The sequence below is a fragment of the Nannobrachium achirus genome (genome assembly GCF_963921795.1).
Source record: "Nannobrachium achirus genome assembly, chromosome: 12".
Lineage (NCBI taxonomy): Eukaryota > Metazoa > Chordata > Actinopteri > Myctophiformes > Myctophidae > Nannobrachium > Nannobrachium achirus.
The window spans coordinates 63,180,527-63,207,156 of NC_137832.1; the positions used below are offsets into that span (position 1 = coordinate 63,180,527).

The window sequence follows — 26,630 nt, forward strand, 5'->3', positions numbered from 1 at the left end:
TTAGCTGTATAAATCTATATATAAATCCTTGTTAAAGACCATTGTAAAATGAACTAACTGGCCGTTAGCTGTACAAATCTTTATATAAGCCGCACCGTTGTATAAGCCGCAGGGTTCAAACAATGGGAAAAAAGCCTCGGCTTATAGTCCTGCAATTACGGTATATTACTATAATCTACAGGCAGCTACTGTTAGAATTTCAGCTTATTACAGCTTATTTAGAACTTCTTGCTACTAATGTGATAGGCTACTGACACTGATCAATGTGGAGAGTTTTTTCAGCATAGTACGCAAAGATGTGGAACCGATACACACACCAACCAACACAAACACTACAAACAAGCAAAATGTTCCTTTTATGACCACACAATGAAAGAGAATTGCAAAAGAGAAAAAAGACTGCAAAGGAGGGAGACTGCACATCTCGAGAATCTAAATTGAAACGCGTATACGGCATCACTCATTTACCAGTGGGACAGACAGCTTCCTGTTTTAAGGGAAGCAGCTCATTTGCAACTATCCAATATCGTTTTAACCACCAAGGAAGTGGGCTTTTCATTGAGTTGCAAATGGCCCATATCGTATTAGCATGAGAAGCAGGGAAAGCATGCCACATGCTTTTGTCACGACGATGTGTTTTGTTCCAGAGAGAATAATCACAGCACACCTGTACCCTTTTGTTCTCCTGTCGGTAGGTCTCTATCTGGGTTCCTCTCCCACAGTCAAGTCACTCGTAGAATCTGTTACAGTTCAGTTACCAGTTTGTTATGTTTTCGAAACATATCTTACCAGTAAGACTCCCTAATCGGGAGATAAGCGTCAGGTCACATACACAAACCTTATAAGGCAATGGCAGGCAATCAGGAGGGAATATGGGCAATGGGACAGATCCATATTGATGACATGACTTTAGAGATACTGTGTACTACCGCTTTGTGTGATCTTTGGGCAAAATCTGTGTTCAAAAATGTGTTTTGCTAAAATCGGCCTGATGGTGGCGCGAGAAGAGGGCCATGTGAGAAATGAGGTTGTGGTTTGGCAGCCAAGAAGTGTGTGTGTAAAGTTTGGCATGGATAGGGGGCAACGGTGGAGGAGATATAGGGTAGGGCAAAAGTGTGACGTGACAGACAGACTGACAGACTGAGGGACTGACAGACTGAGGGACTGAGGGACTGACTGACTGACTGACTGACTGACTGACTGACTGACTGACTGACAGCCGGTGGAGGTTTTGATAGTGACAATAAATGCACAAAATGTCTGTACGTACGTATGTCAAGAACTGTTTGACCGACGCATGGGAAAGCCTGGAATCTTTCTGGTTCCCAAACCATTGCCACCCACATACTGTAACTGTACACAAAGACACACATTTATGTGCATACATCTCCGGCAAGCACACACACTTTAATCAACTAATTAATTAACACTAATTCAAACTGAATTTCACACAGATGCCTGAAAAAATAAAAATGGTGTCCCAATTTGTCCCCTTTTAGTTATCCCAATTTAGCCGTTAAGCCGATTCACAATTTTGGTTGGTAACTTGGTACAGTACTAGGGATGGAAACCCTGTCTGATCTGAGAAACGTGGAATCGCCAGCCTCTTCTTTTCATCTGCCAGTGATGAGTATTTGTAATATATTTGTAATGTATTTGTAATGTATTTGTAATGTTTTGTAATGTTTTGTAATGTAATAATTATTTTGTGGACCCCAGGGGGAGTAGCTGCTGCTAAGGTAGTAGCTAATGGGGATCCAAATAAACAATAAACCATGCTGACAGGGGCCCTTGACCAACTTGTAGGAGTCGCTGATGCAGCAACAAAGATCGCCATGATCCCCACCCTCCCCTGAACCCGGCCAATTCACTCTTTGTCAAGTCCCACCCCATGTCGTTCTGTTACTAGGTGGGACTACAAAGCCAGGGAAGAATATTTTCATAATGGAAGTGAATGGGAAAAAAGTCCCACCCCATGTCGTTTTCATAGCCTCATTATTGCTATTTAAAGTACCAAAAGAAAAACATCTACGTGATATTAATAAAAAAGGAACAAAAAAGTACAGTAGTTACATTAAAAAACAGGGTTTTTTCCCCCGGAAATACATTTTAATTAGTTTAATCCTCGGAAACAGGCCAGGACAGAGAAAGAGAGAGCAGTGCATCTTGGGTGACTCGCAATGACCAGGAAGTTGTGGAACTATAATCTTGCCCTCAACATAAAATGTATTTTAATTGTAATTCTGCCCTTTTAAAATATTATGTACACATTCAAATCTCTTAGTTACATCGATATCGTTCATGTGAACTAGTTTGTTGAAGCTTATTCATTATACGGTCAAGCCGGATGCACCGTGGAGGATTTCAAACCATTAGTCTCCGCAGTGGTGAGTGCTGAGAAAGAACTTTACCCCTGTGCCACCTGATTGCCCCTACATGTCTCTAATGTAATCATACTACCTTCATGTTTACACTAAGTTAGGTGGCAGCTACTGGGAAAAGTATAACAAGATAATATGCACATTTGATGATGTTCCATTTTATTCTATTTCTATTCCACTGTAATTTTTACGATTCGTATCTGCTGCATTGTCTGAAGGAAGCCAAACCAATGAGGCTGATTCTTGCAAAACACTGCATTTTTGGACGCTGCTCCTACAGATTTTGCCCTAAAATCACGCAAAGCGGTAGTACACAGTATCTCTAAAGGCATGTCATCAACATGGATCTGTCCCATTTCCCATATTCCCTCCTGATTGGCTACCATTCTTAAGTTTGTGTATGGGACCTGACGGTCGCTTATCTCCCTATTAGGGAGTCTCACTGATGTACAATACATACAGTACAGTACACACAACTAACTAACCATGGCGCTTCTGTTGTACCTATGATCATTACTGTACCCAACAACATCCTCCCCTTCCATTCAGCCCTGGCTCCAGTGTGACATGGTTTACAGGCTGATCACAATCACATGGGATGATGCATGCATGGTGGACAGGGTTTATATCCCTTAGTCTCCCTGTGTCTATTGATCACTGATCTCTGATCTATGCCTTTCCCATCTCTTGTTACTCGGTAAGTGCATTGGGGACCTAGGGTGACATGCTTGATCATTGTCCCTGGGTATTATGAGAATCAAGAGCCAGATGTCACTGTAACTCTCACATACAATAGTAAGACCCCCCCTTCTCTCTCTCTCTCTCTCTCTCTCTCTCTCTCACACTCTCACACACACACACACACACACACACACACACTCTCACTCTCTCACTCTCTGTATCTTACACTGCTCTTCAGGAGGGTGCTACAACACTCCTGATTTATTTAGTAGTCTGCCCAGTCACACTTAACATTATTCATACTCCATGGCTCTATGGCAGGCAAGCCATTTAGAAATGTGACTGTGAGTCTGTCTGTCTGTCTGTCTGTCTGTCTGTCTGTCTGTCTGTCTGTCTGTCTGTCTGTCTGTCCGGGCCAAATCTAGAAAACTATACTGGAGAGATCGGTGCCAAATTGTATTGGGCACACTGCCATTTGGCCAAGGCAATAACTCTCCAATTCTTCTTACTCACATACAGTATGTTTTATTCTGTGTGAGTGGGGTGTTCATGCGCGAGTGCCCGCGTGCGTGCTTGTGGTTAAAATGAGCAGGGTTCCCATTCCCACACCACAGGCAGCCTGTTCGGTCTCACAGCACAGGGGGATATTTTGGGTTTTGTCCTTTAGCCACCCCAGAGGCTGGGATCAGAGAGGAGACAGACAGGTAGAGGCTGTCCCACAAGGACAACAAACAGGGAGGGAGAATAAACAGGAGCCTGTAGAAAAAAAAGAGAGAGAGACATTTTAAAGATCTTTGGATCTAAAAATATTGATGGGACAAAGAAAAGAGCAGTTGACTTGTGTGCTGCAGGGCATGACTGCCAGGTGCGCTAGGATGATATTATATTATATATATACAAAAATACATTATTTATCCATTTCAATGGCCCTAAAAACATAAACATAAAAATACAATTTAGGTGGGCACTAGGGACATCTGGCCACCCCAATGTAAAATTGGCTATTTTGTTCAAGCTGTTAAAGAAATATCATAAAAATGGTTTTAAGTAGACATGTGAACATACACGGTACATCATTATAAGAATTATTTTTAAGCTTCAACTTCTTGTTTATACCCCACCCCGTATACCAAACAGGAGGTAGGCATTTTCAGTTCAGTATGAATCTAGTAATCGATTTTACTATAAAGTAAACAGCAGGTACAGGAAAGAAATACTAACGAATACTGGCTTCCACATAAACTTCAGTTGTAGGCCCAAAGGCTGATCTTGCACCACTGTGTAGCATGGCAATCAATGTAAAACATAATGTCACAATATGTCCCAATGTACAATGTCACAATGATGGATAACAACACTCACTCATTTTGCCACTCAAAGGGGTAGAAACCAACAGATGGCTTTGGATGCAACTTCAGATAACACTCAGACATGCTGCTTCTTGTGTTGATTACAGGAGAAGGAGATCTAAAATTGCGGCTTCTCCAATGAGCGCAGGGCGTGGGGCTGGGTCTAACGAATATCCAATCCGCGCAGCAGTTGAAACAATTACATTTCAAGAAGTTCACACACCAGGCAGGCAGGCAGGCAGGCACACACACACACACACACACGCGCACGCTGATTTCACCAAGCTGTTAATGTTGATTACATGTTGTAATTCTGTGTGGAAGACACACACACACACACACACGCCGCGAACGTGCGTCGCGATCACGGTGCGGTCACGGTGCGTTGTGATCACGGTGCGTTGCGATCACGGTGCGTTGCGATCACTCACGCGTGGCCGCGTGCATGCACGCTCGCACGCACACACACACAAAAATCCCTCCCCCAGAAATCGCTCAGACGGGGCACAATGTCAGACTCAAGCGTCAGCTGAGTCTGAAATCAGGCTAAGGTTTTGTAGAAATTGTAGAAAAATTTGACCTTATTGTCGAATGTTTAAGCATGTTCTAATGATGTATACTGTGTCCAAATATTACATCTTTTAAGTAAACACCAAGCAGCCTACTCTTCCTTGGTGCCCACCTATCCTGTAAGGCCAAGTGTGGACAAGGACGGACGCATGCACACCGCACCGACAAACAGTCTGGGGAGACGTACGAGGACCCTAGGCAGGAAGCAAACCAATAGTCCTAGACTAGAGAGTTCTCAGTGCATGCAATCCTCCAAGAACATACAAGGCAGAGAGAGCCTCCTGTTGCCTCTGGCATAGAGGAGAAGTCTATAGCTGTAAGCCTTCCAGGCCAGGGAGTTATCCATTAGAAATGGATTTACAACCGCATCTTTGATGTATCTAGAAACTTAACTTAACAGAGAGATCAATAAAAACATATTATCCATATATTTACACATGGTATCCGGTGCCGTACGTAGCCTACCTGAACTACTTCCTTGAGTACATGGTGAATAACTCAAGGGAATCTGGTTAAGGAGCTTGTACAGTAGTCGGAGTCGGACAATTGTAAAAGCAATATTATAAGCTAACAAGGTGTGACAACAAAAGACAAACCACAAACCACACAGTGCAGCAGAAACGCCCGCTTGTTAAATGAGGATGTGATGATGTTTACCTTTCAAAAACTGAAATTACACCAATCCTTGCTAATTAACCCATGAATAATTTTAGATTGAGCTAAAACAAATTATTTTATACTTTGCATTCGTTATACAAAAATAGCAGATATACAAGCACATAGTGCGTCACTTTGTGTCGTGCTATGAGCTTATAGATCTTCTGTTAGAAAGATTGTAAATATATATGTTTTAAAGCAAAAACTATAACTCAAATCTTTGCTTCTGGGGTCCATGGAACAAAGTATTTAAGATGACGGTTGGTGACCAAATACATATAATTTGGAAGGTCCTTGAAATGAAAACGTTTGAGAACCACTCGTATAGCAAAATGTTTTTCTTTCAGAAAACTGTTCTGAAAGACATTTTGTAGATACTAGAATGGGCCGCAGGTCTTACTGTAATGGGTTAAAGCCAATGACTGCTCATTCTGTCACATTATGATTTCATTAAGATACATGACATGAACATACTGTATATTTCTCCTATTCTGTTAGACTTCTCATGCCCTCCATTCCCTTCCTGTCTCCCAGTACAGTGTTCACCCACACAGTGCTTGTACTGTCCCTCCCTTTGTGCACACAGGCATGCTGAAGATTGGAGTAGAAATCAATCACAGACCAAAAATCCAAACATATATACGGTATATATAAACAAATATCTATACTGGATAACTAACATAAAGACCACTGTTGTCAAAAACAATAAGGGTCATTAGCTGCATCAGAGGGGTTAAAAATACAATCTGGACTTTGCTGCTAAAGCTGTGACAGAACCAGTATAGTGGAAGGGCAAAAAATCCCTTAGGACAGTTTTCTTTTTACATCCAATTAAAAAGTGAGAGCTAACAACCCATAAATCTTATGATGCCCAGGCAGCTTGGAGGTCTGGGCATCCTTGGACTGCCAGAGGCTGTCAGCGATGATAATGGATCTTCATTTGAGTCAGACACCATCCACACCGCTCCAGAGTGGAGGCTGCCGGCTCCTCCATCCACACAGCTCCAGAGTGGAGGCTGCCGGCTCCTCCATCCACACAGCTCCAGAATGGAGGCTGCCGGCTCCTCCATCCACACAGCTCCAGAATGGAGGCTGCCGGCTCCTCCATCCACACAGCTCCAGAGTGGAGGCTGCCGGCTCCTCCATCCACACAGCTCCAGAATGGAGGCTGCCGGCTCCTCCATCCACACAGCTCCAGAGTGGAGGCTGCCGGCTCCTCCATCCACACAGCTCCAGAGTGGAGGCTGCCGGCTCCTCCATCCACACAGCTCCAAAATGGAGGCTGCCGGCTCCTCCATCCACACAGCTCCAGAGTGGAGGCTGCCGGCTCCTCCATCCACACAGCTCCAGAATGGAGGCTGCCGGCTCCTCCATCCACACAGCTCCAGAATGGAGGCTGCCGGCTCCTCCGGTGGCAAATGCCAACAGCCAGTGATGCTGCTCTCGCAGCAGACCAGCACAGATAACAGTCTCTAATGAGACAGCATCACATTCACAGCTCCACTCACAGGGCCATGCAATCAGGATTCATAAACAGGACATATTTTAGACGCTGTCAAACAGAAAGTGTTTTTTGAGCTGACAGCGCCTGTCAGTCATGCAGTTCTTTGGTAAAGACGTGCTGGTGCGCTCCATTTCCCAGTTGCCCATGCATCGCGCTTCAAGCACGCACGCACGCACACACGCACAAACACACACACACACACAAAATCAAATCAAATCAGATTTTTTTTAAACCATTTTGCTTTCACGTGCTTGAATTGATGTTTGATGTGAATTCTGCATATTGCAGTTATACATAAAAGAAAATCTACATGGCAGAAGGGAATTTTACAACAGCTTGAGTTTCCTACCTGCAAAAGCCAGCAGGATTAGAATTGTCAAAAATGAATTTGACGCTATGACTTAAAAAATCTAAATAGAAGATGTTGTGACATCCCTAATTACTAGTGATGGGCGCTTCAATCTGACCCCGATGGTTTCTGAAGACAGTACTGAGATCGGGTTGGGCCGATCCAGGAAAGAAAAAGCTATACATATGACATACAGTATTTCCCTCTAAATGTACAATATTAATTTTCTCTGCCTATTTATCACTTGCTGCTCCAATTCTGTCAAACATGGAGAGAGAAAAGGGGGGCAGAGAGAGAGAGAGAGAGAGAGAGAGAGAGAGAGAGAGAGAGAGAGCAATTAAGCTGTTTTGGAAGGTTACTAATAACCTTTCATAGTAGATTCATTTTGGTTAATGTTATTTTATTTTTTGCGGGATCATTTCAGCAAATGACAAGCAGTGGCAAAGGTCAACCATTTCATATTGTTGCCGTCAGGCAGATAAACTTGAATTTCCCAAACTATATTACCTTTCAGGAAATAGAAAAGAATAGAATGGAAAAGTGTTCCAATGGATCCTTGCTAATACTTTTCATTGGTTAAATATTTATAAGACAGAATTCAACCTAGTGTCCCTCGTTACTCATGTCCAGGGGGTGTACTCGTTCCTACATCAAGATGCCTCACGCTAGAGATACTGGGGATAAGCTCCTGATCGATGGCCCAAATGAGGCTACTTACATATTAAGTGTTTTCCTATTTTACTAAATAGCATATCCATAACATAAGTTTACAAAATAAAAAGATAAAATAAGAAGATACAAGGTTTCTGCCCAACAAGTGTCCTAGGGAGCAAGGAGGTGTGTGAATTATGGGCATCACTTCCTGTCATTCAATTCATTTGTGTGATCCATGTCAGTCAACAATAATGTGGGAACACAACATGACAGAAATAAAAAAGGGTCACATTCATTAACACATCGACTGCCCACCAGGAGGCGCCAGTCATCCCCTCTGAGTGCCCCCATAGCACTTCCATAGAAGAATACGAGGCCCTGTTGCGTCAATGCATGCGTGATGACGTCACTTGGTCACATGAGCGCAGACAGGATGTTATTGTGTAACTTACTGTATGGGCTAGTGTTGATCATAGCTATTCACTGCCGATCAAAATTTGGACATTTTGCCGCACGCGGCCACAGTTTTAGCCATAAAACAAACATCGGAGATAAAGGGCTTTAAAGATGGGGAAATGCATTGGAGTATACGGAGAAAAACGGCCGTGCGATGCTCTCAGCGTCGACTCGAAGCGACTAGCGGCTAATGGGCTACATCCAGGCGTAGCCCCGACCTAACGGTGAGATATAAAGTTATACTGTAATTACAGTAAGCGCGTCCAACGCGTCGTGGGCCTCCAGCGACATCAAAGAAATTGTCGCGTAGACACCTCGTGGGCACCCGCTGTGTTAATCTGCCAACTTACTCCACAAGATCTCCCTCCGCACAGCTGATCCAATTGAATGATTAATGCTTATTGTCAAGCTCTCAAGTAGCTTAACAAGCCTAATAATCAAGCCTAATGATCCCCATGCAGAGACGCAGGTGTCGCAGCAGCAGGAGGAGGGGTGGGCAAAATAAGCCTCGGCTTCAACTTTTCGGTGCCACAAGCATTAGTGGACAAAATTGTATGTTTGTATTCTTGCTCTTTTAAATTGACCGAAATAAAGATTTACTACAGCAGCCAGTAAGAATGAAACACAGGACAGGAGTTAAGCCCAGTCCACACCAATGTGACACCTAGAAATGGGACGATATGAAACATTCATGACACGATTATTGTGACAAAAGAAAAAGTGATTTATGCTATTATTGCGATAATCAAAATCCATTATCCTGGGGAAGAACATTTGCCAAAAAATAGCAGATATACCATTTTATGGCAAAGACATTTGATAGAGAGTGAAAAAAGACTGTATCAAGTACGTATATTATAAGTACCTTTTACCAATATTGTAGAGGGTTTAAGTGGTACCGGATATGCAGCTTGGCAAAATAAAGGTGAATTGATACCAGTACATGACGGAGGTCTATATCACGATAAATTACATCTCCATGATATGATTATCGCGAGTGTTTTTTTATCACAATAAACGATAATATCGCGTATCATCCCATCCCTAGTGACACCTTGCATGCAAGGAGTTGCATACTGCTAAGAGCCATTGATCATTAATTTGAAGGCCTGTGGGGGCCTGGAGGGAGATCTTTTAGGTTAAGTAGGCGGACTAATGTGACCCCTTTTGATTCTATTGGTAGTATTCCCACAGTATCTGTTGTGCCCAAGGCCTCTGCAAACATAAGTGACTGAGCATGACACAGGGGCAGTCATTTCGGAAGCCACTACTTTAGACCACAGCTGAAATTACTTTTTTTTTTTTTTTTACTAAAATGTGATAAAGCCACAAAAGCATTTCATAAATATCAGGCTACATTTCACTTAAACGCCAGAGCTTAACTCTGCATGTAAATAAGACTTTTTTTAATTAATGTGAGAGATCATGCAGGTCATTGCAGGTTAGAAATTTATTTAGAACTTGAATATCTCAAAAGTAGTATTTCAGCATGGCATCATTCTATAAGCCATATCTTCAAAACTGTTGGGTCAATCTCCACAACTAGCTATGATTCCCAGCTTTCAAATGAAATGAAACAATGAAAATGAAAAAAAATTCAATGACTAGCCGTCAGCCGTGCTGGGACACATATGGAGAGGAGCTACAGGATGCTAATGTTTCTGTGTCTCTCTCCATGGTGCTGAAGGAGCACATTTACAGTAAACATAATCATAGCCTATATTATGACCTAGGGTCAGTAATATGTATGATACAGTAAACATAATCATAACCTATATTATGACCTAGGGGCAGTAATATGTATGATACAGTCGCAACAACTGATTTTATATCCATGTACTCCCCAATATTCCACCATTAGAGGATTACAAACACACAATTAAGTTTAACTTTAATTTGCTCTTTTCAGGTTGCAATCAATAAAAATGATCTTGTACTTCAGTTGAATGTGAATTCTAAATGCTTTGATGTTATTAAAATGTGCAATGTCAGCTCTTAATGTAAATGCATTAGAGTTTTCCTAAAGGATAATTCCTGCAAAAGGTCTTCTGGAAAGAAATGAAATCACGGTTATATTTTCAGAGGTTTGATGAATGTGACACAGCAGTCTTTGGAACTGACCTCACTGTGTGTTAAAGAATCAGACAGTGATGTAATTGGGTTGGGTCAGATGGTTGTTTTATGTCCATTAAAAGGGGTCGGATGGGTTCAGGTAGGCTTTTGTGCTGAGTCGGCCTGCCACAGGTTGAAAAATAACCTGGCCACTGCATCACTAATGAGTGCCCAAGTGCTTTATTAAATGTGATTTTCCACCGACCATCCAAAAAAAGATTAATTTCAACGCTGCCATTCCAACTTCTATCTAACCATTCCATCACAAGTCAACATTTGACACAGCATACTGTATGCTGTGTGACTTTACTAAAATGCTAAATATTTTACAGTGCTCCATTTAAGCAGGGCTTGGAACAAGGCAGGAAGGAGTGAGCGGTGGAAACAGGGTCACGAGTCTGAAGAGGCTGTGGCACAATTCAGAGGAATTTAACATCACCAACTGGGAACAGGATGTCAGGTCGGTTCAAAGGAAACATTTTCTTTTATCAGTCAAGCCGAAAGGGAGATTTAGATGTGCAGCAGCACGCTATGATATTAAATACTGCAAAGACTCCCTTTATTAAATCCCATGTTAAAATGAAGTACAAACGTTTTTTATTTGATTTACTTTATACCAATTGACACCTGAAAAAAGTAACAGCGCATCCTGCCAATTTAAACCAAGACTTGGATTCAGAGACAGGACCAAAACAAATAAATAAACAAAACGTGTCAGACTGTCTGAACCACATCAGAGGGCAGTTTGAGATACGGTACCAGCTGGGCTCTGCTGGAGACCAGACAAATAAGCAAATTAATAAGGGTTGACTCTAATGAAGTCCCTGAGTGATTCTCTACAGAGGATATCCTTTATGACAAAGAAGATAGATAGCCTGGCAAACAGTGAAGCTGTTAAGTGAAGGAGGAAGATAAGAGACTCACAAAACATGTTTGTCCATTCATGCATTGAAGCCAACCTGAACCCGGCTTGTGCTGAACCAATCTGGGAACCCATCGTCAAATGAAAAAGCAGCCCATCACCTGTTCTTGAGAGATTAGGGCTGAACAGACAGAAGCAGTAGGCTTCAACAGGTGACATCTGAGGCCTTCTGGCCTCAACCATGGAGGTCCATGCAAAGTCAAACTGCATAAGGCTTCAATTGACCATTGTGCATTTGCATAGAGCAATGCCAGAGCTCAACATCACTTGACTTATACAAAATACTAGCAAAGCAGTGAGCACCAAGCACAAAGCTAAAAAGAAAAAAAACACAAACACTGTAAAAAAAAGAAAAAGAAAATTTGGATTCAAACCTTAGATATGAGGGCCAAGTTAAAGCTACAGCCCAAAGCAGTTCTTTGATGAACGGTTTTCACTAGCAAATTTGGAAGTTATTTCCTTGCCAGGGTGCATAATCATAAACAAAAGCAATACTTTTGTTCAACTAATCTGCTTCTAGATTATACTGCAAGTACTCCCATTTACAACAATGGCAAATCCTGTAATTGAGGCCACTAGAGGGATTGTGACAGTTCACTTCCTGTCATCGCAGAGGACCGTTAGTTTCTGCTCACAGCCTGGAAGCCATTAAACTGTTGACAGATTGAGACTGATAATGAAAAGGCCAGGATTTTGCAGACAGCATCATAAACACAGTAGATCTGAAATGTTCTGGCTACTTTAGAGCAGTGCTTTTCAAACTTTTTGTGCCAAAGAAATACAAACAGTCACATTGTGAGCTTGTATATCAGCTATTTTCTCTATTTTTTAAAGTTGTCCATGCATGCCGTTGTAGTTAAAATATGTAGTTAAAAAAATTTAGTTAAAATATTAGTAGGCTATCCACCTGTTTCCGCGAGAATTTACTGTAGCATTATCTGTGGGACACTTCCGGAGAACAGCAGACATACAAGCTCACGTCGCGTCGCAGATGCAACCGTTGTGAGCTTGAAGATCATTCTCGGCTGCGACGCCGGAAACTGCCGCACAACTTCTGCGCAATGCACAACGGGACATGGGAAAGTTGTGGATATAAGCCTCTGTATTAGAAACTGCAAAACTATTGATATAGTCAATACAAAATATATATATATTTTATGCCTTTATTGATAGGACCGTAGACTGACATAAAATGGGGAGACACGCGCAGCAAAAGTCATCGGGAAAGGGATTCGAACCCGCGACACGCTGTCAGGCTGGCATTGCAGCCTAGGGTGCCCAGACCACCACGCCGGGGGCCCAGGCCTCATAATAGCTTTTTATTTGCAATAATAATGTTTGGTGGTTGTCACAAAATCCCAACGCACACCTCAGGACGTGCCTCACTGCACAGCAGTATACCGCAGGACACCATTTATGAAGCACTGATTTACAGGAAGTTGACGTAAGTCCCTAACCGAAGATATTTTGCCCTCTGTAACGCAATATGAGCAGCAGTGACTTGACAACAAAGTGTGAGAGATAATAACTGCCAAAAGGAAACAGTATACTGACGTATGAGAGATTAATATTAAGTCTAACCAGGCAAAACAAAATAATATTTTAATGACATTTGAGCACTAATGATGAAATACACCCACTAAACCATCTAAGAGTAGAAGTACAAGGCTTAATGAGACAAAAACAGTGATAGTGTATGAGTTCTAATTTCCCTGTCAATCTGATGTAAACAGACAGAGACGTAACATGACTGCATTTCTATATCCTGGGCTTATGTGCTTTGCAGTTCTCACAGCCAAGATATGAAAAACAAGACCCTTTCTAAGTGTTGCTGTGGACCTGATAAATATTTGACTAAGCATGACAATTTAGCCATGCTTAGCAACAATCTTTTCTCATTAACACAAGACACCACCTGCACACACGCGTGCACACTTGAACAGATACACGCTTGCACAATTGAACAGATACACGCTTGCACACACGCTAGCACTCACACTCTCTCTCACACACACACACACACACACACACACACACACACACACACACACACACACACACACACACACACACACACACACACACACACACACACACACACACACACACACACACACACACACACACACACACACACACACACAAATCAAAGTAAGCTTTGCTTATTATATCCGCCTCTACTACAGTATGCTGGAATGGCTTTTGGAACTTGGCATTAGTCCCTCATTCACTCTCCAAACGAAACTGTGAAATCTCTTGTTGCTTGCTACAGTATCTTCAATAAGTTCTTGCTCTCATTTACTGTATATGGTTTGGCTTAGAGCTTCAGGCTTTGAATCACTTGAGAGATGCAAATGAATGTGGACAATACCTAATAGTAGTTTGATGGCCGGGTTGCTATAAAAATGAAAAGTTGCCTACACTATGTGAATGGTAATAGTATTAAAAATGTTAAATCTTTCTGTGTTTTATGCTTATAAGCAGATACGTGCTAAGTGCACATACTTAACAGTTTCACATACAGATAAAAACACAAATACAATGGACAGACATCTTTGTTGGAACTGTAGGTCGCAGTTTAGTATGAGAACCGTCACATCTTGTCCCTGTCCGTGTAACGCTTGGTTTGACGCTCTGACATCACGCTCTGACATCACTGTGATGTCAGGGGACCCACAATAACAGAATCCCTTTTATCTTCATTGTAATTCTTATATTTGGAGCTCGAGATAAAATGTCATATATTATGATGTGTTGCTTTTAACTACATCTCATCTAATTTCACATAGACAGAACCATCCTATGTAGACACATGTAGACATCTATGTAGATGTAACGATGATGTGAATAAATATGTGTGGTGTGATGATATGATGTGTGAACTCTAAAGATTAGCATTTTTAAGCATGTTTTCCTCTCATCTGTTTAACCAACCCCAGTTCTCCCAGACTTCATCCAAGAAAGGAAGACATTTGTGATGTAGCCTCTCCTACTGAGCCTATGAAATTGATTCCATCCTGGTGAATTTACAGGAACCGTCAGCTGCCTGGTGCAACATGATATCCCATATAAGCCTCGACTTCGGCCTTTTGACTGTCGCCATCGTGGATTTGACCGTAGCCATGGATGGTGGAGCCGGGGATACACACTGGTATGCCTTTATCCTAAACGCTATGGTAGCAACTTGTCAATTATAACATAGACACTACACAACACTATTTAACTTTCCTCTCCTACTTTGAACCAGGTTTCCTGCTAAAGTGCTGACATTTTGACCACTGGGATAGTAGAGCCTGCCTGCTTGCTCAGGGGATAAATTACATTTTGACCATCAGGTCAAAATTCGTGTCAGCTCCTGTGTCTAGCTGAGACATGACCTTTGACAGAATCTACCAGATTAGCCAAAATTAGGTTACATAGTGAGGTGAAGAAAACAAAACATCACCTGGGACGTATCCTCAATGATGTAGACCAGGGTTCCCCAATAGGCGGCCTGCGGGCCATTTGCGGCCCGCGGGGAGCTACTGTCTGGCCCCCACCAACCCCAGTAATAATGGTGGTATAAGAGCAGCAACAACACGATATCGTCGTTGTCGGGTGGAGACCTTGTATCTCCAAATTTGTATGTTTTTTCGCAAAGTAAAGCCCTGCTTCATCAAACAAGGCCGTCGCACAAAAGTAGTGAAAACAGCAGAACTACAAGCACACAACGCCTCGCGATGCGAGGCGTTGTGTGCTTGTAGATCGGCTGTTTTCACTAGTTTAAATCATTTTTAAAATGATGAATGCAAAACAAACAGTTTTGGACATACAAGATTTTCACCCGACAAAGACAATATCTGAACTGTCGCTGGAGTAGTGGGAACGCCACCGTCGCCCCCTGCAATGTTGTGGCCCTCGGCTTGGTACCCTAGACATAATTCGGCCCTTGGGGAAAAATAATTGGGGAACCCTGATGTAGACCATGGTCGTAGGGGTTTCAGGTCTCATACCCCTCACTCAGGTGACCCAACCGGGGTGATCATGTCTCGACTTTACATCCCAGCATACCCATGACCAGGAAAGACAGGCCCACACTCCGCTGCTCCGGAACTACTCTGCCCCATTTTGGGGGTCCTTGACATGTCAAAGTTTGAGAACCACTGATTATAGCAACATACGTTTTTTTTTCTTTTTTTTTCATTAAGAACCACCAAAATTATATTGGTGATATTATTATTTTGTTCCAGGGACCCCCAGAAGCAAACAAATATTTGCGTTAAAAATGTTCACTCAGAATTTGGGTCTTGAATAGATACACGTGTGTTGGTAAGTCCATCTTCATGCACCGTGGATGTGGGATATTTGTGTCACAGCAAGGACCAGGACTTTTTCTGCACCGTCAGCCAGACGGCCACCTGCTTGCACAAGGAGAACCAGCGTGAGGCTCACTATTTTGTGCTATTTTTGTTACTTTACTTGGCAAAAGCTGACCCAGAATCACACAGCGCCCTTTTTATGTACACTGTAGGTTGTGCTCGCCTGTTTCATACAAATACAGTACATCAAGCTGGAAAACATATTTTAATATGTGGCAGTGGCTGAATGATCGTATCCAACGAAACAAACAAACGTGATGCACTGGGCATAATATCCCTACGTTTTATCAAACCATTCACTCATGGATAATATAGAAAATATCAAGTCAAGTTAACCTACTAAGATTAGTTGCACACAAGAAGCAGCTCTTGTTAATTAGGCATTACATCAAAATCTGTTGATGTTCTATTGATTTCTATGACACCATTTTGTGGCTGCATTACAGTTCCCTGTCAATTCAGCCACTCATGCTGTTGGTACAAATGGTGAGGGGATATTACTTCTTAGATCTCCAATCCACAGCACACAGTAATATATTCTATTCCCAGACTAAAGTATCATCATATTCTATTAAAGTATCTCACAATCTGATAGATTAACAGCCCATATCTCTATAATCAACAGAAAACGGTCTGCAACAGTCTCTTTTTTTTCTCCTTCCCTTATCCTATTCCCCCTCTCCCCCTTTCTTTTCTTTCTCTTTCTGTAAACAATCGAAAATGATGGAGCTTGCTCAAAACCAATTTCACCCACTGTTTTACACATGTAAACCTGTGATCTGTCAAAAAGATTCTGGTTAACTCTACAGAGAAAGGCTGCAGTTTCTTTTAGATCCCCACTGAATCCCCTACAGGTTTCTGAACTCTCCACAGCCGGACAGAGTAGACGGAAATTGTGCCATCTTATAATGAGCATTATTAAGGACCAATTATGTGAAGATCGGGTTGAAAATGGGGAAAGTGGTCCTTTAAGCAATATGCATTATTATGCCTTTGATTGTGACATTCTATAAATAGAATAATTAAAACTATCTTATCTGAAGAAAACACTTGGGGGGGCCGATGGGCAAGGAGGGTCGCAAGCTTATGAGAAACAACTAAAATAAGACCTAAACCTGTCGAAAACAGTTGCGTGCATTAGTGCAAGGTGACGATAAAGGAAATCATTAAAAGGAAAACATTAAATTAACTTCTGAAAACCCTACTAGGCCTTAAAACCTGGTGAAAACCGTGTGCATATGCGCAAGATTAGATGAGGATAAAGGAAATCATTAAATGGAAAACATTATTAACTTCTGAAAAGGCTTCTAGGCCTACACTAGCCAACTAGTAAAACTAGTGGAACCGCGATCTTGCCACACGTGAATAATTGTGGTTGTAAACAATAACACAGACAATATAAATCCTTAATCTAATAATGGGAAGAAGGGGTTATCATCATGGCCCAAAACAACTTTTAAATATCTTGCAATTGGCAACGAGTCTCTTACGAAATCGGCAAGAGTGCCTCTCAATATATAACGCTATATTATAACCTCTCCATCATCGGCAATAGTCAGTGGTGTGTGTTCCCCACACTCCCACGCCCCCAACGTTGCGCTCAGGTACACTGGGAGAACCGCGGTCGCGTCACAGACCCACACCTTGAAAGGGTAAACAATTTGTCAGTGCACTGTGTTGTCCGTGCAAAGTAGCTCCTGCCAGGCTGCCGCAGACATTCCAGACAAATGGAACATCCAAAGCATGAAAGATTAGTCTGAGAAAGGCATGATTAAAACAACCTGTGTCTCAATGCAGACATGACAAATACCTCACTTGAGTCACTTCACCTGCTAAAAGGTTATTTGGCAACATCCATGCCCTTAGTGTAAACTACCCTGATATGAACTATGATGCAGAATCAATTTCTGAATCAATTTGCATGGATGGAATAGCTAACACCAGCCATGCTTCACCATTCTGCTGGGCAGTTGCACTCACTCTCAGAAATGAAATGGATATAAGAGACCCTTGGTCTCAACGGAGTTGAGGCCCAGGGTCTCTAATGGTCCTAATGTGCCCAGAGATTCTGCTGTGATGAAATTACATATAGTACTGTGATGAAAGATTTTGGCCATATCGTCCACCACCTACAACAGTATGAGCCAAAGTAAGTCAAACAAATCAAGACAGCAACTGTAAAACTGTACTCATGGTGTACTTGGCAGTACAAAAGAAAGAAAAACACTACTTCCTAAACCCACCCCCACCATATCGTATCTCGTCAGACATCAGTTGTCATAATAATATAGAACAAAAACGTATTTCATGTTCAACAGCACTTTTTTGAGTATAGACTGGGGCCGAATTTAAGCACACAAATATGATTATCTAACACCACTTTCCCTATGAGTCTTAATTAAGGTCCAAAACATCAATATTCCCCCAGAACTAAGAGCTCTCTTAATTATACATTCCCAAAGAACAAGAAGTGGTAATGGCCCTAGCACTGGACCACACACCTGTACTCTCTCTCTCTCTCACACACCTCCACTCTCTCTCAGCTTTACTATTACAACCCCAGGCTACATCTACACTAATATGTTTTCAAAAGCTCACTTCTTGCCTGTCTATGGGAGAAGTGATAACTACAAACTCCTCTAGCCTCCTGAAAGGTGAGTTTTCAGGGAGATTTTGAAGGAGGCCAGCGAGCTACATGTCTTAAGGGAAGTAGTCAAGGAATTCCACACTTGGGTGGCAGTGTTGTAGAAGGAGAATTTCCCCATATTTGTCTTATGGGTTTGTGTTATCAGATCATTGTGTGCGCTCCCTCTGGTGTTGTGGCTGTGGGTGTCGCTAACCTTTTGGAGGTGTTTGGTAAGATATGCGGGTATTGAGGGGGCTGTGTGTCACTCCCCATGTCTCTCTCTCTGTTTCCTGTCTACCTCCACTCTGTACTATCACTAAAGGCAGAAAAGCCCCCAAAATTATCATTTTAAAAAACATGTTTTCAAACAAAAACGACCTCTGACTCCACACAAGCGTTTTAGCAGCAATAATCTTTCTCTCCAAATTCCCACTCTCAAGTACTATAACAGTGACGGCTTAGCACATCTGACCACACTGCAATATTTACCCCCGCAACGTCACTCATTTTACAATTTCTCGATAATCCTGCCTAAACTGGAATGCAGAAGTGCCGTTCTCAAACCCAACTTGTATAGAGGGTGGCGATTTTGCTACAAAACCCAGTAAAGTCTTAAGCGGGCTTGAGTGACAAGAGGCACCCCAGGGCTAGCTGCAAAGCCACGCAGACGTCCCCTCACATCAAATGTTGGTAAATTAAGTCCACAGTCATCACAGTTCACCGTGTGGGAATGCTTTGTCACCGTCCATGCTACACACATGAAATGACTTTGCATTTGAAAGCCATCTGACAACAATGTCTATGAAACAGTAGCCTACTTGTGGACAAAGAATGTTTCCCCTGGCCTGTGCCACTGATGTAGTCCAGGCACCTAGGCTGGTAATCCGGCCTGAAAGCACATCGCGAGTTCGAGTCCTCCTGACCGCGATGACCTTTGCTGCGTACATGTATCACCCCCCCATCTCCCCATTTCCCGTCAACCTACTATATACCTATCAATAAAGGCACAAAAGCCCCCAAAAAATGAAAAATCACACTCGTGTGAACTGAGCGGTGGAGGCTGCGTGTGTGTGTGTGTGTGTGTGCGCGTGCGTGCGTGCATGCGTGCATGTGTGTGTGAATGTGAGTGTGCCTGGCCTGAACAACAGCGCCCCTCCCTTAACATGTGTGGTCAGAAAAGGTATTGCAGGCTAAATACCTCAGGCTACGGACGCACCCACCCACATACATACATACATACATACACACACACACGGATACACACACGGCCACGCTATGGAGACGGTGTGACCACCGCTCAAAAAAAGGATGTTTCCCCGTCCTGTTGATGTAGTCTGTGGATTTCCCTAAAGGGCAAGGTTTCCGGATTGGTCAAACGCCAAAACGCTGTCATAGTATTCGGTTACAACAAGCAAAACATGATGGGTAACATTCTTAACCTTCAGGTCTAGGGACATGAAAAAAAAACAGGAAAGTGTAGCAGTAATAAAATAAAAATACAAAAGTGAAGAGCCTGCCACACTTACTTTGTAATAATAATGGCACGTTTATATGGGAAGTAAATCAAAAGGATGTTCACCTCAGACAAGCTACTGACTCAGCATCAGTTGTGGCACGGAGCCATGGAATACACCTGCAATCAATCTGGGACATCTAACGTTGCTGGAGGCCAGCCCAGTATTTACTGGCCTACTGACCACTTTTTATGCGAAGGTACTGTATGTGTGCACACTGTGCCCCAGGGACAGGGGCGTCACAAGGGGGGGAAACGTGGGACTGAGTTACTAAGGCCCAAGGTGGAGGGGCCTTAATTATGTTATATACTATTGAAAAATAGCAGATATACAAGCTCACAGCATGGCACCGAGTGCCCCACTGCGAGCTTGTAGATCTGCTATTGTTGAAAAGTCGTGAAAATGTGTGCAAATCTTTGAATATATGTATTTTTTAAGCAAACTGGGGGCTTCTGGGGGGGCCCTGGAACTAAATATTTTGAGATGGGGTCTGTGGCCAAATACATATAATTTTGGGGGTCCTTCACATGAAAGAGTTTAACATAGAACGGATGAAACATAGGTTTTTCAAAAAAAACTTTAGAAGGAAGTCGATAGCAGATTTACAAGCTTGCAGTGCCGCGCTGTGAGCTTGTATATCTGCTATTTTTCAATAGTTAAAGCACAAAATAGTCTAAATTCCCACTTCCCAGTCTAAATGGGTTAAACCCCCTCCCCTATGAAGAACATTCATGGGGGGCCCGCAGTGAGTCCTTGTACCCAGGGCCCAGAATTTGGTGTGACACCCCTGCCCAGGGAAGGAATACTCAGTGTGCATCTTCTAGACAAAACCATTATGGTGCAGCAGAAGGGAGGAAATGATTCAGTAGGCTACAAAAGGACAGCCACTGTACTGTTGTGTTGTGTTGGGAGAGAAAGTGAAGAGACTATAGGGATCCAAAAGCTGCCTGATATTATAAGCTTATCACGCGGTTATCAAACAGCTCCAACACTACAGGGACAGCAGCTGATTTCCATATTCATAATATTATCATGTGTGGATTGTGAGTGTGGGGTTGTGGGGGTGGGACCCAGTGATTGATACAGCATGACACATCAAAGCAGCTGCACACAGCTGTCAGCTTACTGTACGTTGATTGTGTGTGAGAATAATACATAGGCCTATTATTAATGCATAATGCATGCATGACTTTAGATGTTATCCTCCACGCCGTATGCAAACTATAGGCAAGACTAGGATCAAGGATGCCTTGGATCAAGACAGTCATATGTCATATAATAGTATAGACATGACTGTCATAATACAGTATAGACTCTATACTGTATATGACAGTCTTGTTGAATATCAAGGCAAAGGCAAGAGAGTGATATGAGCAGCCCCCTAAAACCCAATATTTAGGAAAAATGGACCAGGGACAAAATAATCGCCGTGAATCAATTAACAGCCTACAACCTTACACTCATCCATTCATTCATCCATTCATTCGTTCCTTTTCAACGTGAAATCAACGTGTTTGTGTCCCATTTCGTCCTACAGGGTTGGAGAGAGAGAGTATGTCACGCGTTTTTCATACACAAATAAACGTGTCTTCCACTCACAGAATCGCTGGTGTTCATGCTGTTGTTGTCCTTCATCATCATCGCCGCCGGGTCGACCACCAGCTTCTCGAAGCACGCCGAGCCGAGAGAGGAGCTCTTCTGCTGGCTCATGATGAGCTGAGGCACGGCCAGCTTGGGGCTGCCGTGGACCGTCAGCTCCGGCTTGCTGCCAGTCGCGGGTCCCGCGGCCGCCCCGAGCTGCTCGTGGAGCGGCTGTCCCAGGGCGCTGCCGCCGCCGCCGCCGCCGCCGGGGCCCGAGTCACTGGACGACGGGCTGGAGGTCAGGTTGGGCTGCGACGACGAGAACACCCGGTCCAGCTGCTGTTTCTTTTTCCGCTTGAACATCCACAGCCCCGACTCCTTCTTGCTGGCCTCGGCGCCGCCGCCGCTGCCGCCGCTGCGCCTCTCGGAGCCCAGCTTGGGACTCAGCCACGGCTTCTTGGTCTTCTCCTGGAAATTCTTCCACATCCTCCGCTGGTAGGACAGCGACTCCTGGCCCCTGGAGGCGCCGCCGCCGCCGCCCTCTGCGCCCTTGCGCGGCGATTTGTTTTCCATGGTGCCCGTGCAGCAGCCGGCCAGCCTGAGGAGCGCACGCCGTGCAATGAAACCTGTTCAATCACCTCACCGTTGGTGGTGGTGGTGGTGGTGGTCGGGCTGATGCTGATGTTGCAGCTGCAGCTCGGTAGCACTTCCACTGATGATCAATCAATCAACGCTGCTAATCTTCCATCATGCGTCAAGACAAGAAGAGTGAAACCTTTCAACAACAACGCGCTGCTGCAGTTGCGCATGCAGGGATGTGGGTTTCATGTCACTCTGTCTGTCTAAACAGAAAGGCTGCTAAAAAACGGCACTAATTTTGCTCCGTTCTCTATCTTCCTTCCTGGCGAAGTTGTTGCACAGTGTTAAGTGGTTCTGTGTGTGTGGCTCCAGTCCCTCGTCCACTGTCCTTAACCAGGGTTTATGCCAACTTGCCCATTAATTGGTATATTCAAATGATAAGGGCGCATCAACGCGCCTCCCCCTGGTCAATCGTGCCAGTTGCCCGTATTAAATTGGAGGCTACTCTACTCTGTAGCCTACTGGAGGATGATTACATAACCCAGCCAGCCCTACGACGACACAACACAGCAGAGGGAATCCTATCTTTAATATGTCCCCCTCTCTCCATCTAATTTTCTCCATCTGTGTTATTATAGTTCCACACCAAGTAGGTGTCACCCAAGTAATGTCCTCCTGATAATGTGCTATTCCAGGGGTCTTCAACGTTTAACGTCTTCAGGCCAAGGACCCCTTGGTTGAGAGAGAGATGAAGCAGGGACCCCCTACAACCCATAAATATCATATAGTTTCATCGTTTGACAGCACAATCATCAGTGTATTTTGGATTCATGTCAATTTGTTTTCAGATATTTAACCACTTGAACCGTCAATAGCCTACTTAATAAACTTGACCTTTCACTCTGTACTTAGTCTGCTCTTTTTTCCCTCTTCACGAAACCTCTTTGCCTCAACGAGCCGTTGTGAGCTTGTAGATCTGCTATTTTTGGCTAAAGTTCTCAGAATTTGGACGCTAGGGTTCAAGTGGTTAATATAAAAAAGGAGGGGAAAAAAAGCTTCTATCACACAAAGATTTGGAGGAGGAGGACCCCCTGTAGTAACTCTGAGGACCCCTGTTGAAGGCCTGTGTGCTATTCTTTAAAGCAGATTAAGCATCAATGTTATTATCACCCATGCAGCACATGCTGTGTGTAGTGTCTTGTATCTTTTCCACATTGAAATTAGTGCCCGAAGGGGGGAACTGCTGCTGAGCTGTTGGTGAATATTATGATCTCTTTCTCAGTTATGATTACAAGCAGTCGGGGAACATGTAATCCATCCTACCCTGGATGCACTGTACATGCATGACATGTATGCATGAACAGGCATGCACGCGCACGCACACGCGCGCGCGCGCACACACACACACACACACACACACACACACACACACACACACACACACACACACACACACACACACACACAGAGTGTTAGAGAGGCAGGGGCTGACACTTCTAAAAAGTGTCTTTTGGTGAAAATAGCAGACCTCCAAGCTCACAAGAACAGCTATTTTTGATGCTGATACCACACTGAACTAAGCATAATCAAGTCAATACTGGAGATGTGGTGTACAACATGGATTTCTATATACATTAAGGGCAATTCTTTCAACTTAAGACGCTGCATTCAAGTTCAGGAGAGTTTGGGCCAGGCAAATCTCTTGAATGCTGCCTTCAGGTATAGCATGGAAAGAAGGCATTTGCATTTCTTTCACCATAGTAAAAACTGCATTCATGGTCTGGAGAGGGCACTTTTTACAGACGGATAAAAGGGCAGGGGCTCAAGCCCACTTTGATGTCTATGTGTGCACGTGCCTGCACACACACACACACACACACACACACACACACACACACACACACACACACACACCAGAGCAGAGATCAACACAACCTTCCACTATCCCATCCAGGAATATTCAAAGATTTGGAAGATTTGACTTTGGGCCAATAAGGTTTCAAAAGGTGCCCAATGGTCCGCATAGGATTATGTACAGAGAACTATGGCATTACACAAAGTACTTGTGTTAAAGTGCTCAAGGTATTATTGATTCTAAGAGTCAAATGAACAATTAAATGCAGAATGAAGGAATGTGACGCTGGGGCATCTCAGACATATTAAATGCCATTTTATTTAGGTGCTATAATATGATAGGACTAACTCCGATTGATTGATTGATTGATTGATTGATTGATTGATTGAAAGCCAGGAAACGTGCATGCACTGCGGTGTGACAGTTAACTAACAACACCCTGATGCTAGAGGACAGTGTGGATGGCAGTGATTCAGGAGTGGTGTTGTCTAGACCAGATTCTCGCATCACATCGCATATATACAGTGGTTTAGAATTGCACCAGGTATAGGATAAATTGATATACCTGTATTATGTTGCTGTCAACAAAGTAAATATACAGAATATAGAATCTTCTTTCGGCCAATTCCCACCAGGGAGCGAATCTTCTGTTTCCATCTGTTTCTGTTTTCGGCGTCTTCCTTGGTCACTCCAGCAATCTGCATGTCGTCTCTCACCGCTTCAATGATCCTCCTCTTTGGCCTTTCTCTTCTCCTCTTACCTGGCAGCTCCATCTTCAGCATCCTTCTCCCAATGCACCCCTCCTCATCCATGTCCAAAGTCCAAACCACCTGAACCTCGCCTCTCTTGTTTTATTCCCAAACCTTCTAACCTGGGCCGACACTCTAATGTAGTCAAGTCTGAGCTTGCCACTTGCTTGGACTTGTTTCCATTGTGCTCCTATATATTCAATTAATCAACATCATACAACTGCATAAACAATAACACCAAAATAAAATATAATCAGCAAATACCGTAAATATATACAGTAGTAGAAAGTAGAAAGAGTAGAAAAGGGAGGAAGGACAAAAACATTTAGGCAGTGAATGCTGCATCAGCAAATGAGAATCGTTGAGACAATTTCTATGTTCTGTGCACATTTTGTTTTATCATCAGACCTGTGTCATCATGTGAATGTTTGGTCGTTTGTCTGGTGTGATATCATATGCATGCACCTCATCTTTAGCCTAATGCATACTTCAATTAAGGCCTATAGGAGAGCAAGGTAAACAACTCAGTTACTGTAGCCGCACTAACTCCTTGTTGAGTTAAGTAGGGAGTAAACTGGACACACATAACAGTTCCCTTGAGAATGCTATTGGCTTTTAGAGATTGGCGTGCTACCTTAACTGATGGGTCTTCACAGGGCAAGCATTCCAAATGACTGTGCACAGCACAATAATCTATTAAGTGGACTGTTGTGCATGCATGTATGCACATGTATAACAGGGGCATAATACACACATGCACTTCACTCACCCACATGCACATGCATACTCTGACACACACATACCGTACAGTACCTGTACATATTACAAACACTTCCACACATGTCATATAGTCTCTCAAGCCAACTCTTCCACAATCCATGAATGCTAGAGATTCTGTAACTGCACTTTGCAAAAAGCTGACAGAAAGCTGTCATCTGTTTGTCATTTCCCTTCTCGAAAATATATTTTGATCATTAAAATTTCTGCCAAGCAGCAGGCTTTCACTGATATGATTCACAGTAAGAATGAATTACACGTCTGCAAAAGTGAAATGGAAGTAGGGGGAAATATATATGCTTGTGAATATTTACTTTGCATGTTCAGTGCTGTGTCTGACCAGACCGGATGAAGCTAAGCATTTAAAAACTGTGAACAAACACTGACTACACACATACAGTACAGTACAGACATTACACAGTTTATCTTACTGTATACTGGATTTGGTCCATCTTCCACAAAATGCATTTTCTTTTTAAACTTCTTTGGTTACTTTATCTTTTTTTTAGCGTTCACCACCAAGTTAATGAGTCCACTGACAAATTGTAAGCAAGATACTATTAAAGTACAACAGTTTTATGTTAAGCGCTCTAAGCACTTCCCCCATGCTGAAGTAACTCAACCACAAACCACAGTGCACTGACACAGACAATTACTGTGAGACGTATACTGCTGCATCACTCCTCATTTCCTCTTAAGCCTACTAGTTTGTGTCTTTCTTTCTCTCCCACGACAATTTGCTATTCACAATTTAGGCATTTAGCTTAATCCATAGCAATTTACAATAAGCATAGCAAGGACAGCACAAGGGAATACATCAAATGCATAGAAATGATAATCTAGAATCATAGGTAACTGAGAATCTGTCATAAGTCTAACAGTAGAATAACCAAAATAATCAATAATCTGTACATTGAACCTATAGCCTACACAACTAGGAGTAGTATCAGACTGCA

General features: G+C 43.0%; 1 pseudogene across 1 annotated transcript in view; it reads right to left on the bottom strand.

The window, feature by feature from the left end:
- Positions 1 to 22,711, bottom strand: part of LOC308295779 (multiple C2 and transmembrane domain-containing protein 1-like) — a 237,581-nt pseudogene extending 214,870 nt beyond the window's left edge. The window contains exons 1-2 of the transcript in view: positions 22,704 to 22,711; positions 21,733 to 22,312 (exon numbers count right to left, since the gene is read on the bottom strand). The product of the transcript in view is annotated as a multiple C2 and transmembrane domain-containing protein 1-like (transcript). The remainder of the gene's footprint in view (positions 1 to 21,732; positions 22,313 to 22,703) is intronic.
- Between the last annotated feature and the right edge of the window lie 3,919 nt (positions 22,712 to 26,630).